Source organism: Spinacia oleracea, chromosome 2 (genome assembly GCF_020520425.1).
Source record: "Spinacia oleracea cultivar Varoflay chromosome 2, BTI_SOV_V1, whole genome shotgun sequence".
Taxonomy (NCBI): Eukaryota; Viridiplantae; Streptophyta; class Magnoliopsida; order Caryophyllales; family Amaranthaceae; genus Spinacia; species Spinacia oleracea.
In genome coordinates, this window is record NC_079488.1 from 28,235,179 (window position 1) to 28,241,643 (window position 6,465).

The window sequence follows — 6,465 nt, forward strand, 5'->3', positions numbered from 1 at the left end:
ATTAGTTAACTTGTGTCACTTGGATCAATCATTATATCGACATATTTTTTTTAAACATAGTGGTTAATTTGTAGGATTCAAACAGATTGCAAATTTAGTTTTGGAATTAAAAACTAAGAATGAAAAGAAGCCTATGCTGTCTTATGAATGTGCAGAGTGCCGACACAGCTTCTAGTTGCGCTTTGATTATGTACTCATAATCAATGAATGAAGTCTGACCTATGTTGTCTGAATAGTGAATTCTGCAAACAAAACTTCTAGCTGAGCTCAGATTATATATTCTTATTAACACTGAAGTATAAATGTATAATATATGTTGTCTAACAGTGTGTAGACGCAGCTGCATGTTAGTTGAGTTGTGCGCTTCTTCTCCTCTACTGTTCCTTTTACTCTGTTTCTGCCAACTCTAATTTCTCTGCAAAACTTTGGTTCTTTGATACTACATTGTTCAAAGGCATAAGCTCATTTATGTTTGTTCAAATCTTTTCTCCTGTAAAGTTCCACTGTGGGTCATTTGATTGAAGATTCCTTGTGATAGTGCAAAAGACATCTTATCATCTTAATTGCTAAACATACTCCAAAGATTTCTTTAAGAAGGTTTTGAGTATATATTTTCCATTCTCTATGGAACATCTTATCAAAATCTTCGTTGCATATATCTGCATTTTTCTTGTATCATGTAATTGAAATATTCCTCTTTTTACTACTAAATGATCCTTCTCATTTTGGGATGATGATTTTCTTCTGTTTCTTTAAGTTATGTCGTTTAAAAGTTAAGTTTTTTTTTTTTATTTTGTTTGTAGAGCACTTTTTGGTTTTCGAACTGAAAAAGGATTGTTGAAGAAAATTAAAGTGAGCACCAAGTGGATACAGATACAAGTATGTCCAATGATTTATGTTTATTGCAATTTTTATTTGTTTTTTAAAGTATTCAAAAGTATTTATGTTTATTGCATTTTGCTTGTGTAGTGTCCTCGGCAAAAGAATGTCATGGATTCTGGATATTATGTCATGAGATACATGAAAGAGATCATCGTCCATAAGCAAACTTGGATATTTGAAGATGTATGTATTTTTCTTTGTTCAATTAAGCCTAGACATTATTATATGCATTGTCACTAATTATGTTAATTTTCTCATTTTGTAGTACTTTCATGATTGCAATGTTTTGAATTATGATCAAGGACAAATTGATGAAGTCACGGCTCAATGGACGCGTCATGTTCTTCTCGTGTGAATATTATGGTGGATTAATTATTTTTTTCGACTGGAATTTCTCTAGAACGTTTTGAAATTAAAAGAAGTACTATATGACAAGGATACTTCTTTCTGTTTTCTAGTGGGTTTTTATTCTACTGTGTATTTAGGCACATATGATTTTAAGTGATGCATGAGACATCGAGACGTTTATTTGATATGATAGAAATGAAGTTAGATCTTATATATATTCAATTTGATTACCTTGTGTAGGCTATAAAATGTTTTTCTAGTGTTATTACAGGTATTTAATAATTAAAAATTGATAATTAAAATTAAAAAAGAGCCCGATAAAAATTAAAAATTGCACTTAAATAACAGCGTTTTTTAGTTACACGATATTAATTAATTTAGATTAAATTAATCATGAAATTTCGCGCCACACCGAAGCTTTAATAGCGCTTATATATTGAATGCTGATAAATGATATAATATATTAACAGCGCTTTTTAAAAGCGCTGTCATTCTTTTAACAACACCGCTAATTAACAGCGCTTTAAAAGCGTTGTCTTTCATTGAAAAAAGCGCTATTAAAAGCTTATTTTGTTGTAGTGATGGTTGTTTTCGAATATCAAAATCGAATGGCGAACCGATTGGTGCTTGTGGATTCAAAAATACAATGTAGTTTTGAGATCATAAAGCATTGAGTTTAAACGCTCAGCTTTACCAATGGTTAACAACCTAATATCTTTGTCCATTTAATTCTCGAATGAGTCTAGTCCCTAGACATTCGAATAGATCGATGCTTAGAGAACTTTAGAAGCTTCTGGTAAGATCATCTAGTTGAAACTTAATATTCAACCTAAAATGGTAAGAACTTTGGAATGACATTGGACATGTCTAACAAAGTATAAAAGTCAACACTAGAGAATTCAATTCTTAAGACTATAAGAAAGGGTATGAGAAATAGGAAAACAAGGAACAAATGAAAGGAATTTACGATTCCGTTTCTACCTATAAGTTTATGTTTAAAGAGAAGTGACCTAGCAATCAAACTTCCTTGGTATCATATACCGCTTGAGGTTCTTACTTCGGTAACAACTCAAACAATGGAAGCTAGGATACACTAATGACCTACAAGTGGGAAATGGGCACGGCAATGCTACATTAGTTGTAGGGTCATCTAGTTTGTTTTACTTCCTTTCAAAGGCTGGAACTTAATGGTTATTTTGTTCCATAATCAGCATACCTAAATTTCTGCTTCAAACACAGAAAGACTCACATTCAGAAGAACGAAAACAATGCTTATTTGAATGAAATGGTCATTTACGGGTTGAGTCAATATGCTTGATTACAAACAAACAACTCTTTAACAATAAGAACTTTACTAGGTTCAAGTCAATCTCTTGATTTGATTTCCACTAATCTTTGGCATTGTTGCTTAGACCATATCAACAAGTTAACATTCATAAGCTCTATTTTGATGGACTTTTGAAAGTTGATTGATTTCTAGATCAATTCAAGACAAGCTAGTCTTACTTGTTGAAGGTACCAAATGAAGGAAATAATGCCCTTGGTCCAAGTATGCATTCAATGTTAAGTCTAATAAATGCGGTTCAGTATTAATTAACAAGTTAATAATTCAGTGAGATCAAGTGAGCTGAATGCCTAGCTAGAGGCCGCTTCAGTTCAAGTGGAATTAATGATATTAATCCACAGCTTACTCTTGACTGAACCCGTAGGGTCACACAAATAGTACGTAAACGGATCAAGTATTTAATGGCATTAAATACTCCATCTATGGATATTCGGAATCGACGGATCTTGGTTTCAGTGGGAGCTGAGATCGTCACAGGCAAGAAAAGAATACTCCGGAAACGATGATATTGCCGGAAACGGAAATATGGATCGTATCGGAAATATAAATATTATCCAAGACGTAGATGTTGCCGGAAACGGAAACATGGTACGTATCGGAAAATATTATCGGAAATGGAAATATTGCCGGAATCGGAAATATTGCCGGAAACGGAAATATTGTCAGAATCGGAAATATTATCGGAATCGGAAAATAATTTCGGAAACGAAAATATTAAATATTTGTTCGAAACGGAAATTAATTCCGGAATCGGAAATATTAAATATTGTTCGTATCGGAAATGAATTCCGGAATCGAGAATTTAATCGGAAGCGTATCGTACAAATTAGCATCGGACGAGGCCTGCCAGACGAAGGCCCAGCACGAAGCCGGGCCATCGCCCAGCAAGCCAAGCGCAACAACCACACGCCAAGCATACGACCAGGCCCAGCGCAAAAGCCAGGCCCAGCCGTAGCTTGGGCGCGCGCGCGGACAAGGCTGCGACAGTGGGCCTTGCGCTGTGCGCTCGGCGTGGGCCGCAAGGCCTGCGTGCGGTGCTTGTGCGCCACTCGTGTGTGTTACTCGGAATCCTAAGGCTACCGGGATTCGTAATATGATTAAATCTAATCCTAATAGATAAACTTTGTTTAATTAGAATCCTAGTAGGGTTATAATTAAATAGATTTGTATTCTAATAGGATTATAATTCCTTTCCATAAACTCTATAAATAAGTGCCTAGGGTCACATATTTACAAGGAGTTTTCAAGTATTAAAAGTGAGTTTTTGAGAGAAAAATTCAGTCACACATCTTGCCTAAAAGTGCCGAAAATTAATAGTACCTTAAGGGCGATTCTAGTTGGTCAATCTTAAGGCGGATCCGGACGTGCTGTGGACTATCTACGGAGGGACGACACTTGGAGTCCTATAGACTTGTTCTTGTTCGGTTCGGGCGCAGCTAGGGAAGGCACGCAACAAAGAGTATGCATCTAAACTATGCTAAATGATTATGTGTAAATAATATGTATTCCTGGCTTAATGGTTGTTTCCGCATGATTTATGAATTGTCATATGTATCATAACCTAACAGTGGTATCACGAGCCTCTTATTATTTTCATAATTTAAATTGCATGAACATGGTTAAATATTACAAATTTGCAAGAATTAAAAGGGGTGATTAATTTTCGTAATTGTTAATTAATTGCAAATTGCGTTTATTTAATTATACGTACGCAGTTTTTCGGCAGTTTCTTCGTTACTCATCCAAATCGAGTGATTTTTGTGTCAATTCCGCATGTAAAAGGCATTCTAAAATTTTGACAAAAATAATGTTTTTCGGCCGAACCCAGAATTCTCAAATTCGAAGCCTAACTATGACTTTTCGAAGGTTTTAGTTTTTCGAATGCAAAATTTCGTAAATTTAAGATGTTAAATTAAATATTTGCGATTCTTGTTGATAAATCTTAAATTTTTGATTGACCTACTGTATATGTTTAACAAGTTTGATTGCCTAGCCTTGTTAATTATGCAACCTAATTTGTAATGATGATTAATTTGTTGAAAATTAGAATAATTTAGAATTAATTTGATTTTCATAATTAATTATAATTTAATTAGATACCTATGATTAAAAACCACCATAAAAATTGTAAATTTATGATAAATTTTAAATTTTTATGACCTAGACTTGAATCCATGTTAATCGGAAATCAATTGAATAATATGAAGGAAATAATGCCCTTGGTCCAAGTATGCATTCTATGTTAAGTCTAATAAATGCGGTTCAGTATTAATTAACAAGTTAATAATTCAGTGAGATCAAGTGAGCTGAATGCCTAGCTAGAGGCCGCTTCAGTTCAAGTGGAATTAATGATATTAATCCACAGCTTACTCTTGACTGAACCCGTAGGGTCACACAAATAGTACGTAAACGGATCAAGTATTTAATGGCATTAAATACTCCATCTATGAATATTCGGAACCGACGGATCTTGGTTTCAGTGGGAGCTAAGATCGTCACAGGCAAGAAATGAATACTCCGGAAACGATGATATTGCCGGAAACGGAAATATGGATCGTATCGGAAATATGAATATTATCCAAGTCGTAGATGTTGCCGGAAACGGAAACATGGTACGTATCGGAAAATATTATTGGAAATGGAAATATTACCAGAATCGGAAATATTGCCGGAAACGGAAATATTGTCAGAATCGGAAATATTGCCGGAATCGGAAAATAATTCCGGAAACGGAAATATTAAATATTTGTTCGAAACGGAAATTAATTCCGGAATCGGAAATATTAAATATTGTTCGTATCGGAAATAAATTCCGGAACTGGAAATTTAATCGGAAGCGTATCGTACGAATTAGCATCGGACGAGGCTTGCCGGACGAAGGCCCAGCACGAAGCCGGGGCCATCGCCCAGCAAGCATGCGCGCCACAAGCCCAGCCAAGGCAGCGCCCAGGCCTACCGCAAGGCAGGCCCAGCGCGCGCCAAGGGCCACGGATGCGTGGGCCGTGCTGCGCGGGCTGCTGCTCGCACGCGCATGGGCAGCCCTTGTGGCTGCCGTGTGTGTGTGAGTTTATGCTCATGCGTGATTCCTGAATCTACAAGAGTCAGTGTATGATTAAATTTCTATTCCTAATTGGATAAATTAATTAAATAGAATTCATGTAGGATTCTAATTCCAATTAATTCGCATCCTACTAGGATTACGATTCCTTTTCCATAACTCTATAAATAAAGGCCTAGGGGTCATAATTTATACACAAGTTTCAAAGTATTCAAAAGTGAGTTTTTGAGAGAAAATTAAAACACATCTTGCTCATAAAGTGCCGAAATTTTCTAGTACCTTAAGGGCGATTCTAGTTGGTCAATCTTAAGGCGGATCCGGACGTGCTGTGGACTATCTACGGAGGGACGACACTTGGAGTCCTAAAAGACTTGTTCTTGTTCGGTTCGGGCGCAGCTAGGGAGGGCACGCAACAAAGAGTATGCATCTAAATTATGCTATATGATTATGTGTAAATAATATGTTGTCCTGGGTTAATGGTTGTTTCCGCATGATCTATGTAATGTCATATGTATCATAACCTAACAGTGGTATCACGAGCCCCTTATTATTTTCATAATCTAAATTGCATGAACATGGTTAAATATTACAAATTTGCAAGAATTAAAAGGGGTGATTAATTTTCGTAATTGTTAATTAATTGCAAATTGCGTTTATTTAATTATATGTACGCAGTTTTTCGGCAGTTTCTTCATTACTCATCCGAATTGAGTGATTTTTGTGTCAATTCCGCATGTAAAAGGCATTCTAAAATTTTGACAAAAATAGTATTTTTCTGCCGAACCCAGAATTCTCAAATTCGAAGCCTAGCTATGACTTTTCGAAGGTTTTA

At 35.5% G+C, this 6,465-nt stretch overlaps 1 long non-coding RNA gene across 1 annotated transcript; it reads left to right on the forward strand.

The window, feature by feature from the left end:
• The first annotated feature begins 912 nt into the window (after nucleotides 1–912).
• Nucleotides 913–1,415, forward strand: LOC130466846 (uncharacterized). The gene is made up of 2 exons (XR_008926988.1): nucleotides 913–1,065; nucleotides 1,148–1,415. It is a non-coding gene; the product is annotated as an uncharacterized lncRNA (long non-coding RNA).
• Nucleotides 1,416–6,465: the final 5,050 nt, after the last annotated feature.